Genomic DNA, 15,337 nt, shown 5'->3' on the forward strand with positions numbered 1-15,337 from the left:
AGATCGTCATAGTTTACAGAGTTCCGACCAGGTCTTTCAATCCTCTTCTGGCCTCTTCAACAGTGGTGATTTCTTCTCAAGGGTGGGGAAACATCACTACCCTGTCTGCTGCAAGCCACGCACGAAAAAATAGAATGGCAATGTAAAGATTTCATTGCCATTGTATTTTTATCGGTACAGCTCGCACCAGCCCAGAGCCATGATGGCATGTCCTCTGCTGCCAGCAGGAGAGTACCTCGTCTGCTGCTGGCAGTAAAGGACAGGAGCAGTGCCTGGGCTGGATGCTCCAAAGTGCACATGTCACTTTGAGCGGCTGTTTTGCGCCAGCCAAACTGACATGCGCACTTTGAAGCTCTCCACTTAGCTGTCTTAAGACAGCTGGGTGGAGGCCAAGCAGAGGCCTCTAGGGCCTGAAGGAGTGTCCAGCCAGGTTGCTCCATCTATCCTGGTGCTGCTGTCATGCTGGCAGCATGCAGCATGAGAGCAGCATCTGAATTGGTTAGGGGAGCTCTTCCTCTATCGGAAAGTAGAAGAATATGGAGGAGCATGCGCAGCCTGTGAGTAAGTGCTGTTTTTTATTTTAAATGTGTAATACATGTGTGTGTAATGCATGAAAGTGTGTAATGCATGTAAGTGTAGTGGTGGTGTTTATTTTATAGTTAGTGTTATGGTGTTATTTGGGCTTTTAGGGGGGGTGGTTTACTTTGGGGTTTTGGAGGGAGGGGGTGTTTTTTTGTTTTATTTTGCGAAGTGGTGGGTGTTAAAAATAGGGTCTCTAGTTGGCAGTCGGTTTGTACCATGTCCAAGTAGGGACCCTCACTCTAGTCAGCATAAGGGAGATACCCGCTCAGATAACCCTTGATCACCACCTTTGTAGCTTGGCACGAGTAGTCAGAAGCAATGTGTAAAGCATTTGCACGTAACACAAAGTGATAAATGAAAACACTACAAAAAGACACCACATCAGGTTTAAAAAAAAGCAAATATTTATCTATATAAAACAAGACCAAATACGATAAAAATCCTATATACAGTGATAACAATATGAATGGTGCAAGATTTACTCAGTTCCCTGAAGTCGATAGCTCCACCTGGGGCTATCACAGTGTCGTGATCAACAAAACCAACAGTTCAGGGCAGCTGCGGCATCGCGGGCCAGCTACGGTGTCTGGAAGATTCACAAACAGTACCTTTGGAATTGTAGGGTGTTGTGATCCACACAGTGCACTCTGGAGAGCAGCGTCACTGGCGTCACAGTGTCGGTTCCGGAGTTGGTGCAGGAGTCGTCAGGACCTTGAAGTCACATGCAGTGCGGATGGAACTCCGGGCTGATGAAGTGAGGAGTGTTGCCGTGGATGGCGCCGGGGCTGCGGTGCGAAGCAGGACGATGCAACGTGCGGTGCCCACAGGTCAAGGTGCAGGCAGCTGCTCAGTGACAGCATCCAGCGGGACTGGTGAGACCAGTGCTGCAGTGTGAAAGTGGGGCAGTTTGACGTGCAGTGTCTCAAGGTCATGGTGCAGGCAGCGGCGTTGTTGTTTCTGAAGCGCTGTCGTAGGTAGGCCCAAGCCAGTGGTGCGGGACGGGACAGTGCTTTGTGACCCTCACGAGTGGTGTCCACAGGCCACAGTGCAGAAAAGGACGCCTGTTGACGATCCTGGTGTCGATGATGCTGGCATTGGTGGACCGGAGCAGCGGTGCAGGATGGGACGGTGCTTCATGTACCTCACGAGAGCTGTCCACAGGCCACTGGCGTCAGAAGAGCAGCTGCATCGGGAATGACCAGGCTGTGGTGTGAGCAGGCAATGCCAGAGTGCAGGGCCCATAGGTCGCAGTGTGAGCAGCAGCTTGGTGAAGTCGTACGATGACAGTATCGGTGAGACCAGGGTCGCGGTGCGAAGCGGGGCAGTGCGGCTCCGAGCGGCATCTGCAGGTCACGGTGCAGGCCAGCAGCCTTGTTGGCGGCGGCGCATTAGTTTCTCCTCTTGAACAGCTCAAAACACACAATTCCCAGTGCTGCAGGTCAAGAAACTGAAGTCTGTGGTGTCCCTGAGACTTCCAACAGGAGGCAAGCTCTACTCCAAGCCCTTGGAGAACTTTCTCAAGCATGACACACAGCAAAGTAAACCCTTTGCACTCTTGTCAGGCAGAAGCCGGAGCTGAAGGCCAGTCGAGGAAAGCAACACAGCAAAGGGACAGTACTCCTCCTCCAGCACTTCAGCTCTTCTCCTCAGCAGAGGTTCCTCTTGATTCCAGAAAGAAGTCTGGGGTTTTGCGTCCACTACTTATACCCCTTTCTGCCTTTGAAGTTGGCAAACTTCAAAGCAAAGTCTCACGTCATTGTAGGATCCTTCTTTGTCCAGGCCAGGCCCCAGACATAGCCCAGGGGGATGGAGACTCCATTGTGTGAGGGCAGGCACAGTCCTTTCAGGTGTAAGCGACCACTCCTCCCTCCACTCTAGCTCAGATGACTCATTGGGATATGCAGGCTACACCTCAGCTCCCTTTGTGTCACTGTCTAGAGGAGAGGTATAAACAATCCAACTGTCAAACTGACCGAGACGGGGAATCCACAAACAGGCAGAGTCACAGAATGGTTTAGGCAAAAAAATGCCTACCTTCTAAAAGTGGCACTTTTAAACTCACAATCCAAAAACCAACTTCACTGAAAGATGTATTTGTCAATTGTGAGTTCAGAGACCCTAAACTCCATATTTCTATATGCTCTCTCAAAGGGATTCTGCACTTTAAAGTGATTTAAAGGCAGCCCCCATGTTAACTTATGGAAGAGCTAGACCTTGCAACAGTGAATCCCGAGTATGACAGTATTTCACTGTTAACACATGTACAACACACCAGTACATGTCCTACCTTTTAGATACACTGCACCCTGCCCATGGGGCTGCCTAGGGCCTATCTTAGGGATGCCTTACATGTACAAGTCAAATTGGCAGTTTAAAAATGCTCACACAAACACTGCAGTGGCAGGTCTGAGCCATGTTTACAGGGCTACTTATGTGGTTGGCACAATCAGTGCTGCAGACCCATTAGTAGCATTTGATTTACAGGCCCTGGGCACCTCTGATGCACTGTACTAGGGACTTACCAGTAAATCAAATATTTAAATCAGGAATAAACCAATCAACAATACAATTTACACAGAGAGCTTTGCACTTTAGCACTGATTAGCCGTGGTAAAGTGCCCAGAGTCCGAAAGCCAACAACAAACTAGTCAGACAACTTAGAAGGAGGGATGCAAAAGGATTGGGGATGTCCCTGTAAAAATGGCCAGGTGCAACAGTGGGGCACTTCACTTTCAAAGGGTACAAGCTACCGCTGCTCTTCACATAGGCTGCTATAAGCAGAGTTGATAAGTTGATGGGACATGGTGATTCTGTGGGAGAAAAGAGGTGAAACTTGAGTTTTACTTGACACACTTTCGTACTGCAGAGTGGCTAAAAGCAACATGTTGGTACATAACAAACCAAGCAATAAGATAAATGCATTCCAATTAAAGTTTCTGGGAAACCTGATTCACAAATGAAGACTCTTTATTCAGTAGTTCGGTCTCCACCACATCCTCTGAAATGTAGACTCCAGCATCACCTTGTTCTGTGGCCGAGCCACAACATGAGGAGTCGAGTCATATATTTGACACAGCATGAAGTCTTAAAAAGAGGCGGACTGGCTATTCTGCTCCTCTGTCATTTTCCCAGTAGGCTCCCGGACAGGAACAGAAAGGGTTGTCACGACCTAACCATGAAAGTCCTGCAACTGTATTTTAGCTGCTGCCTCCAGCAGTCTGCAGCTGATTTGAACAGTTTTGCCTGGGCTAATTCTCCTTCCCAGTCCAGCCATGGAGGCTGTCCTAAGTATTTCTGACAATTAGGTATTCTTTTGGCCATTTCAAAACGATAACATAAATAGTGTGGGGCAACGGTTGTGCAGCATATGAGTGCTGCACCCCTCAGGGTTGGTCCCTTGTTCTACTCACATTTGTTTGCGTCAGCCAGGAGCGGGAGCAAGTCCATACATGATGTGTCTTGCGTCAGGGCAGCATTCTCTGATGGGAGTACAAATGGCACTGACTGCTGATAGAGCGGAACGTGGTAACAATTTACCTGCGTTCGGACGCTCTCTAGGTCGATGAATCTTTTGACTAAGTGGGAACTCTCTGTACTCTTAATCGATCAATCACCTTTTATCGATAATCAATAACGAACATAAGCAACACCTTGAACAACATAACACTTAACAATTAATCCAGAATACATTTCGGCGAACCCTGACCTTTCAGCCAGGAATAACCACACCAGTTTATTGCAAAGTTAGTGAATTTATTTCCCTATATTAACAAAGCTAGCACAATATAAATGTGTCTCAACACCAAATGATAGACATAAATGAACATTAATAGCTGTCCATAACGTCGAAACAAGTGTAATCTATGTAGCATTTGAATCACAAGGCATTCGATAGTGGCAATGCAAAGCACTAATACGATAATCTGCAATGGGCTAATGGCGTACATTTAGTCCGCATAACAAGATCTCAAATTGCATTGTGCGACATATGGAATCCTCGTCTAACCTCAAATTAGCATCAGCATGTGGGACTTCATGCAAAAACAATTTAGCAACATCAATTTAGAAAAACTCCTAGCTAGGGTCCTTATCAAAATCAGCAGTTGGTTACCTAAAAGAAACACAATGCAATTTTACAATTTCCTTTCATAATTACCAATTCCGATCAGCAATCAATGAAGTCTTCGTCTCACAGGTACCGTTTCTCGATCAGCATGGGACCGGGACAAAGGGGCAGGGGTGAACGGGGCAATTGCCTCACGGCGGCAAGATAGGAATACTACTTCATGCAAAGGGGCAACTCAAAGTTAAAGTCTCTAGGGCAGGAATCATTAAAGTCTCTTTCTCTCGATTAGAGAAAGCATCAAAGTCTCTCAAAATGGCGTCGCAGCAAAATGGGCCATAGTAGCTACGAAGTCAAAATGGCGGGATGTCCGAAGATAGAGAGAGTTTCCCTCTCGTGCACCTGGGTTTTATAGACAACAGTTCAAGTCCAGTAGGGTCTCCATTGGTGGGTTCATAGGTTAGCTTCAAATTGACCAATCAAAAGCGACAGTTCTCAAGCTTTTACTTAAGCATACATTATCCTTGGAGATGGGTACGTAATTTGCAACATTGTCTCTCGATTAGCTTACTCTCAGAGCCTCCATTGTCCGCACCTGCAAGTCGACCTTGAATTAAGGAGAAAATATGCCATGCTGGCACCAACTTTAAGATAAGCATGTGAACAGTTTCTGTGGAAAAATACAGCTTCAAGCAGAAATACACGTTTAATAGCACAGTGGAAAAATACGAACATTTAAACCGTGAGACCAGGCAACTAGGCCAAAGCCTCCGCTAAAGTAATGCTAAGCTAAGGCATTTCAAATAGGTAAATCGTAGGACATGGTTATGATTATGTCGGATTAGTGCAATTCTAATACACCACGTTATATAAAGCACGCGTATAAATGATGGCAAACTACTCTGAGGGCACATTTTGTCCCCGTACAATCTTTTATTAGTTCGGTTAATATCACACATGATTATTTCGGCACTACGTTTATGCGTTAATAAATCAAAACCTTCATTTTCTGCTTCATCAATCCCTCCTCTGATGACTACTTGTCATCACACAAATTTAGCCCACAAATTTTATCCCATTAAAATTCTGTCAGCTCCCTTTTCCTGTTAGTTCCCCTAGTTTGCGCTTTATATTCTTCTGCCATTCTTTTCATTATTTTCTCCTCCTTTCTTCTTTTAATTCTTTCCATAATCATTATTATTCCCCTTTTTATTCCCCAAATTCCAAATACACAAATTATCACTATTAATATCCCTTCTATTATTTTCAATAATATTCCATTCCAAATTCCCCCAATCCAATGTCCCACTGAAGCAAGTCCCTTTCCAACCTTCTCCCACACTCCTGGTTCTTTCAGTTCTTTCAAATCTGCACTTTCTTTTGTTAGATTAGCAAGCATAGTTTTAATTTTCACACTATTATCAGGTATATAGGTGCAGCAGTGACGTGCACCAATCATTTTGCAAACGCCTCCATCCTTTGCTAAAAGAATGTCTAAAGCAAGCCTATTTTGAAGAGTCATAGCTCTTTCCGCTGCAAGTTCAGCATCCATCAGGATTATAGCACCTGAAAACTTTGTCAACATGTTATCCACTATAGTAGACAACTTTCTTATTTTGATGGAATTCAGCACAACTCCTAATGAAGGAATCATGGCTCCAAATATATCACCTACCACAGCAGCTGCGGTCTCTCTTTTCTGGATACGATGGGATCCAGGTGTCTTTTCAATCATCGATATGTCATCCAGTTGATAAACCTTTGGAAACACTATACCCAAATAACATCTTCCCCACCATCCCTTTGGAAGACGATAATAGGCATTATGCCCACAAATGTAATACACCCCTGGAATGACAGGGTCAAGTCCGTCCATCATGAATGTCCATTTGGCCTTAAAGATAAACGTATGTTTGCATTCACTCGCTCCTACAAAAATATTGTCGTAATAAGATTCACCTCGATATATACAAAATTTCCCTACATGCCAAGCATCTAAAGCAATTTTCCCTTGTGTCTTTATAGCAGCAAAGTCATAATTATCTACTGAAGTCCTCTTATGCAGTTCTTTTTCTAATTTCGCCTTCATTTGAGCCCTTCTATCATCTGTGCGATCTAAAAAGCTTATTTCTACAGCAGAGACTGAGCAAGTAAGGTTTTCCCTATGAGCATGAGCCGTCTCAAAAGGTTGCATTGGCTCGAAAAAGTCCCTCATAATTTTGTAATCCCAATATTTTGCAGTCTCGCTTAGCTGCGCTATTATAGGAACATAAGCAAAGGTAACATCATAATTTGAGAAAAAATACTGTATATTAGATTGACCATAAAACCTAGACATTACTATACTACATGTAATCCCATATGTAAGAGGCATGTGGTGATAAGTCACCCCTTCCTTTACTGATGTCGGTATCTGGGTACACACATAACAATCTTTCGCATCCATAGTCTCAACATATTCTGTTAGTAAGCGATAGAAAACGTTATACGAAAGCTCTTTCTTATCATGCAAGAGCCTCTCATCCATTGCTAGTCTTTTCAATGGTGTTAGTTCAGTGACAGTAACAGGAACAATAGTGGAATCAGCAATAGTTTCCTTCTCACCTTTCCCATGCATTCCAAACACAATTTCCATTATTATTAGTACACATGTTAGTACCAGGCCTATACACACGTATTTACAATATTTCTTTCTATTATTCTGCATAGCGTACCCAGGCATGATCTGTATAGAATCAGAAAGCTAGAAGCACTTATAAATGAAACTACTTAGCAATTCAGTTGCAAAGCTTGAACGAGCACAATGTTCACACCGTCTTCTTCAAAAGGCCAGTCACTTATCGGTTAGCAGCATTTGTCTCAATTCGGTTTAGCAATGTCTCAGCTGGTTGTTTGTCTCACGTTATATTGCAGCAAGCAATGCCATTTACTACCGTTTCAATCAACAGAGTCTATGAAACTTTTCTTTTCTATTGGTATCTCTTCTTCTTCTTCGTTCTCGATGCTTAGAGATACAAACTCATCAGTCCAATCATCATTGACTGCATATGCCCATTCAGGACCGGAATACCTCTTGTTTGGTATCCTTTTCCTTTTCAATTCTGCTTCTCTCTTTGATTCTGCTTCGCTGGCACTCTCCTCCTTCGCCAAGTCCTTTTCTTCACTTGACGATTGTTCCACGACAGTCACTTCCTTTCTTTTCTCTTTCACTTTCGGCCTTCCTCCTTCGTTCAAACCTTCTTTACCCTTTTCTTTTATCGGTGAGATACTTAATCTTCTTTTTGCACCGTGTCCATTTGATGGACCTGCGATCTTTTCTGTAGAGGTTTGAGCTTTTTCGTTCTGCTCTTCTTTGTCCCCACCTTCAGGGGAATCAGTCACGTTTTCCTTCTCTTTTTCTGTATCGTCTGTTTCTGGGAAAGCCCCCTTCTGCTCAGGCTCTCCTGCCTTCTCACTCTCTTCGAGCCCTTCGTCACCGTTACTTTCTTCAGGCTCTGTATCACTTTCAGCTGCTTCAGGTTCCTTGTCACCTTCAGCTGCTTCAGGCTTTTTGCTACCCTCAGCGGGTTCAGGCTCTTTGTCACCTGCAGCTTCGTCGTCGCTGTCTGAACTTTCTCCTTGGTCTTCCCGAAGTGAGTCGGACTCTTCGTTCTCCAATAATATCTCCTTTTCTTCTGCTGTTGCTTGTTCGCTTTCAGTTCGCTTTTGTTCTGTCTCAGCACTCGGCACCGTTTTATCAGGCACTGGTAGTTTCAGCGCTTCAACTTCCTCATCTGTGGGACACAACACCTTCTTTGTATGACTGGCGTGAATCCAGTTGGGAACCCCCGCGCACTTCACAGCAGTAGTTGTCGTCAGGATCACTTGGAAAGGGCCTTTCCAACGGGGTTCCAGACACGACTTCCTCACGTGCTTCTTTATCACGACCCAGTCACCTGCTTTCAGTGCGTGTCCTGGACCTTGGATCGGTGGCAAGGTGGTCGCCTCCACCTGGTGAGAGAAAGAGCGAACCACGTCAGCCAGACCTTTGCAGTAGTCTAACACCATATCATCTGTAATATTCAAAAGCATGTTTGCGGGAACTGCAGGAAGTCTCATAGCCCTGCCCATGAGAATTTCGTGCGGAGACAATCCAGTTTTTCTATCCGGAGTGTTTCTCATTGACATTAGCACTAAGGGCAATGCGTCAGGCCATTTCAAATTTGTTGATGCACATATTTTTGCCATTCTCGACTTCAGCGTACCATTCATCTGCTCCACCAGTCCTGATGCTTCAGGGCGATAGCTACAGTGCAGCTTTTGCTCAATGTTCAGTGCTTCGCAAAGTAACTTCATCACCTCGTTATTGAAGTGACTTCCCCTATCTGATTCTAAAGAGATCGGGAATCCGAAACGTGGTATTAACTCCCTCAATAATAGCTTGGCAACTGTAAGGCTGTCGTTTCTACGTGTGGGGTATGCCTCAATCCAATGACTAAAAATGCACACAATCACCAACACATATCTTAAACCTCCATGTACAGGCATCTCAATGAAGTCCATCTGCATACGGCTAAAAGGACCACTAGCCCTACCAATGTGGCTCGCGTTCACAACTGTTCCCTTTCCTGGGTTCATCTGTTGGCAAGTGACACATCGATGGCAAACTGCTTCCGCAGCTTGGCGAAATCTGGGGTTAAACCAATCAGTTTTGAACAATCTTATCATGGCGTCTCTCCCTAGGTGAGCTTGCCCATGATAGAACCGCGCAAGCTGTGATAAGAGACTATTTGGCAGAACAAATTTTCCCTCATGTGAAACCCATAGCTCGTCTTGTCTCTTTATACATTGTGATTTAATCCAGGAATCTCTTTCATCCTCCCTGACATTATTCTGTAGTGCTTTTAGTTCTTCTATTGTATCTACGACCTTCAAGGCAAATGCTTCAGCTGGTTCGAGTTCTGGTTCACTTATTGTATTCCAATCATCCCTTAACAATATACAGTTCAAGGCACAAAATCTTGCGACTTGATCTGCATAGGCATTTCCCAGAGACACATAATCCTGTCCTTTCGTGTGAGCACTGCACTTTACCACTGCAACTTCAGCTGGCACTTGAATGGCATGTAACAACTCCCTTATTCTCTCCCCATTTTTCACTGGGGATCCTGAAGAAGTCAGGAAACCTCTCTGTGACCACAGTTGTCCAAAGTCATGCACAATCCCAAACCCGTATTGGCTATCAGTGTAAATGGTGACTTTCATCAATGCAGACAATTGACATGCTCTAGTAAGGGCTACAAGTTCTGCTACTTGTGCAGAATAGACTCCTTGAAGCCATCCCGCTTCCAAGACCCCTGTTACAGTACATACAGCATATCCTGCTTTCAAAATTCCCACCCCATCTCTTAGACATGAACCATCAACAAAAAGAATTTGGTCATTTTCATCAAGTTTTGTATCCTTGATGTCCGGTCGGGGTTTTGTGCAAAATTCAGTCACCTGAAGGCAGTCATGCTCGACGTCTTCAGCGTTCTCAATTTCAGCATTTTCTCCAGGAAGCAAGGTAGCTGGATTCAACGTAGTGCACCTTTTCAGCTGCACATTCGGTGAGCCCAGAATAGTCGTTTCATACCTTGTGAGTCTTGCTCCAGTCATGTGCTGCGTTCGGGAGCGGGTCAAAAGTATCTCAACTGAGTGAGGGACCATGACTGTTACTGGGTGTCCCATCACTATTCCTTCACTCTGAGTGAGGCTGATACCAACTGCTGCTACGGCGCGCAAACACCCTGGGAGTGCTGCTGCAACCGGATCCAGAGTAGCTGAAAAATACGCTACTGGTCTGTTTACGCCACCATGGGCTTGAGTCAAGACAGACAAAGAACATGCATCACGTTCATGACAAAACAATGTGAAAGGCTTCGTGTAATCAGGCATACCTAAAGCTGGAGCCCTGCACATGCATTCCTTTAATTCAATAAAAGCATCCATCTCATCCCCTTTCAGTTCGATCTGATCCAAGGCATCCTTTTGGGTCAATTTCAGCAAAGGTTTTGCTAGAGACGAGAAGTTGGGAATCCACTGGCGACAGTATCCCACCATTCCCAAAAACTTCCTCACCTCCTTCCTTGTCTTTGGTGGACTCATTTGAAGTACACTGGTAATTCTTTCCTTCATTATTTTCCGTGACCCTTTCTCTATCTGGTGACCCAAGTATTTCACTTTCTTCTGACAGAACTGCAGTTTGGAAGGAGACACTTTATGTCCATTCTCTCCCAAATGGTTCAACAGAGCAATGGTATCGGCTGTGCAGCCACTTTCTGTCTTTGATGCAACCAGTAAGTCATCAATGTACTGTACTAGGGTTGACTCGAATGGCAACTCTAACTCTTCCAAATCTTTCTTTAGGACTTGATTGAATATCGACGGTGACTCAGAGAACCCTTGAGGAATTCGACACCAACTATATACTCTGTCTAGGAATTTGAAACAAAAGAGGAATTGGCTATCCTCATGAAGAGGCACAGAAAAGAATGCTTGTGACAAATCGATGACTGAGAACCACTCAGCTTCGCAAGGGATCTGAAACATTATCACAGCCGGATTCGGTACGACAGGGCAGCACTTGATTATGATGTCATTTATTTTCCTCAAATCCTGTACAAGTCGGACTTTCCCACTTGGCTTTATTAGTCCCATTATCGGTGAATTACATGGGCTGCTTAATACTTCTTTCAGTACTCCCTGCTTCACGAATTCGTCAATAAGTTGGGCAACTTTCATGAGGGTATCTTGTGGCATGTGGTATTGTGGGGTCTGGGGAAAGATCGCATTGGGCTTTACCATCACTTTTACTGGTTCTACTCCTTTCATCAATCCCACCTCTTTCCCTGTCATGTCCCACACTTTCTTTCCGACTGTTTCCCGTAGTTCTGCTGGGATATCTTCTTCAGTTATCATTGGTAAAAGACAAATCAGAGGATACTCTTCGTCAACTGTTTCTATTTCATCGCCCTCTACACTGTCCTCTTCTTCCCCATCACTGCTCGTCTGTATTGTTATTCCCTCGTTCGAGCACATTATCGAACAACCCAACTTGCACAATAGGTCTCTTCCTAACAGTGCAATCGGGCTTGAGTCACATACTACAAACTGATGTACCCCTTGATAGTTACCAATGTTGACTGGTATCGGATCTGTTATTGGGTTCGTCAGATGCCTGTTTGCTACTCCCACCACTTGAACTGTCCTCCCTGAGAGTGGCAAATTTGGTACTTCACTGCTCTTAACAGTTGAACGTGTGGCTCCCGTGTCAACCAGGAATGAGACACGATGACCCATTACTCTTCCTTCTACGTACGGACCCCTTTGATCAACTTCTAAAGATGCCGCAAGCACACAATCTCCTTCCTCTTCTGAGCTTTCACTCTCCCATACATTGTTTATTCCACTCTCGCTGTGTAATGGGAACTGTTGTACTGTGCCATTTGTGCTCATTACCTGACCCGTTACCTGTGGAGGAACCATCATTTGCTGCTGACTCATTGGTGCCAAAGGTATTTGCATTTGCTGATTAGGTACCAAAGGTAACTGCTGTTGCATCGGCTGCATTTGCGTCATCTGCACACGGGGCATCTGCATCTGCTGCGGCTGCATAGGTTGTAATCCCTGCAATTGATTTATGGTCTGAAAATTTGGGTTTGGACCCCTCATTTTTGGTCCTCTCATTGTCTGAAATGCATTGACATCATTGTTTTGCTGACCAACACCTACACCTGCACCTGCACCTTCCTGCACCACCATCGGGCACTCGCGTTTCCAATGACCTACGTTTCCACACACGTGACACGGCATCACTTTCTTCATTGCCTGCACACCTGTCACAACAGTGTTCAAATCCGGACCATTATTCACAAAACCTCCTCTGCCTCTGCCTCTGGCCTGTGGTTGAAACGCCATGTTCCCCTGCAACTGCGGCTGCTATTGCTGAAACACCATGCTTCCCTGCAACTGCGGCTGCTGTTGCGGTACCTGCTGTTGGAACCCTTGCATCCCTGGCAACCCTTGCAGTCCTTGCAGACCTTGCAAGCCTGTCTGAGCCGCCTTAAGCTGCATCATCATCACCTTCTCTTTCAGCTTTTTCTGTTTCACCTCAATTTCGTCGCTACAGTATTTCGCATAAGTCAAGACTTCATCAATCGGTTTCGACTGCCAGCAGATCAAATGCGATTTTATCATCTGACTTATCTCTGGTCTCAGCCCTTCCACAAATCTGAACACAAAATGAAGCATATCTTTCGCCTCAATTGCTTCTGTGCCACTGTAATTCTTGAACGCCTTCAACAACCTTTCATAGTAACTATGAGTCGATTCTTTAGCCTCTTGGGCAGTTCGATCAATTTTCTGCCAATCCACATTTTTGGCGGCAACCTTCGTCTTCAAATGTTCAATCACCTTATAGTACAGACACATCACCATAGGTGATGGTGCACCTGTCTCTTTGTCTCTCTCTGGTTCACTTGTCGGCCAACCTACAGCCCTTTTGCAATCCTCCCACAAATCTGCCGGAACCACAATCTCGAATAGAGTGTTCAGGTCTTCCCAGAGACATTTTGCAAGCTTCACAAACCTATCAGTCTGCTGATACCATTCAATCGGCTTCTCCCTCAGTTTGGGAAAGTCATTCGTAAATGACTGAATATCACTCCTGTGCCATGGTACATGTACTAATTTTCCCCCTGCTGTCTCCCTCATTGGTAACATGGTTACGGTTTCGCTGCTCTGCGGTCTTTTCTCATTATGCTCTGTAACACTGTCCCTCCTCTTATCCTTCCTCTTTACCCATCTGCTTTCCCACTTGTCTAAGCACCTCCACACTTGGGCACTCTGCAACAATTCTCTAAGGTGTGCCTTCATGCCTGCTGATCTCATGTGTTCAAAATCTGTGGTCCCAAAATCCAACCTATAGCTCCTGCTCAAGTGTTTCGTCTTGCCTATGTCAATCCCGTTCCTGTCTGCTACTTCCTGCAAACTTTTATGTACCTTGTTTACCTCTTTCGTGATCTTTGGACATAGATACCTCAATTCCTCTTCCGTGTAGGATTCTAACCTGTTCACACCCATATTCCCTTCCACCAATTCTTGTGCTTCCATGTTCAGCCTCATCCTGCTCAAGTAATCGTCTCCTTTCCCACTGTCTGAACTTTGTGTGGAATTTAAACTGTTGAACCATTGTGTCAGCTGTTGCGCATTTACCCCCATCAGTGTAGCATTCACATCGACTGCCATCGATGGTTGCGGCAACCTTTCAGTATTCGATGTTAAAGGTATTATCAGTGGGGGGCTCGACCTCACCAGTGTTGATTGAGCGCATACGGGACTAAACTCCATCAAGGATCCGGGTCCAGTTGGCTGAGCCGCTATCGGAGTTATCCCTGGAGTATTTTCTATGCACCTTCTTTCTGTCCCATTCTGCAGCATTTGTCCCTGACTGCTCATACCTAAGTTAGGCTGACTATACAAAGGTACCACTGGACCTACAGTAATGGGCAGTGATATCGCATCTGGATTTTGTCCATTTCCCATATTCTGAGGCATGTTCATCCCCATATTATGGGCCATCATTGCCGGCATGCCCATCTGACTCCCCGTCATTTGAGCATGAACATTTCCTCCCTGCATCTGCTTTTGAGGCATCATAAACTGAGTTGATTCAGCTTGTGCCATTGGTGGGTTGTAACCATTCTGTACGCCCCTTACGGTCGGATCTAGAATCATTCCTCCACTGTTATCACTGCTGTAGTACCCTGGCATCTGCGGCTGATAATGTTCTGCTGGTTTCAACACGGGCACATCTGGATACATTCTCCTGACCTGTGGTATCTGTGGGGTGAGCAGTAAGCTCGGATCCTTAGATCCCGATGGTGCTCCTGGATTCTGCGTTTCACTGTTCTGTACCGATGCCGGAGGGGCAGAACTGGTACTTGGACCTTGTCCATTCTCTGCATAAGGTGGTGGACGGTCGTTCAACAACTCCATTATCAACTCCTCATCCTCTAACTCCTCTTCTTTTCTCAACTTTTCCTCGTCCTCTCTGTCCTTGGAACACTTCCTGTCTGTCTTACAGGTAGCTTTCTTACCTGTCTCCTCTTCATCTTTAGTAATTGCGGGGAACAATTTTATTCCCTGCAATACATCTGACCTCCATACCTTCTGCGCATTATCCCACCTAGCATCCGCTAGTGTCTTTTCTACCTTCCTCATCCTTGTTTCAAACTTGTTCTTCTGTTGCTGTCTAGCCATGAGTTCCCATATTGCTAGAGCCTCAAACTGTGCTGGCCTTGGAGGCACCTTCATGTCATACATCGTGAATCTCAAATTTTCTAGGACCCTTATATTGAATGTCCCATGTATCGGGAATGCTACGCTCCCATGTTTCTCTGTCCACTTGTGCCATTGTTTTAGCCAAAGGCACGGAGCTACCCCTTTTTCCTCCATTACAATGTAAGCTGGTGTGCCCTCAGGCGGCGTCTCCTCCCCTACGCTCGCTTTGATGTAAGACTCTCCCTTCATCGCGCTCCTGAATGCTTTAAGGAATTTCATTTTCTCGTCTTTTAATTCACAAAGTTTATAATCGATAGGTCACTGTTATTCCACCAAATTTGTAATCAATAGGTGACTTTAATTCCCGGAATACTCTTCACCTGCCTTTCC

General features: G+C 45.2%; 1 pseudogene; it reads left to right on the forward strand.

The window, feature by feature from the left end:
• Positions 1-15,337, forward strand: part of LOC138276994 (cytochrome P450 7A1-like) — a 123,517-nt pseudogene that overhangs the window by 72,711 nt on the left and 35,469 nt on the right.

This window comes from Pleurodeles waltl, chromosome 2_2, assembly GCF_031143425.1.
Source record: "Pleurodeles waltl isolate 20211129_DDA chromosome 2_2, aPleWal1.hap1.20221129, whole genome shotgun sequence".
NCBI lineage: Eukaryota > Metazoa > Chordata > Amphibia > Caudata > Salamandridae > Pleurodeles > Pleurodeles waltl.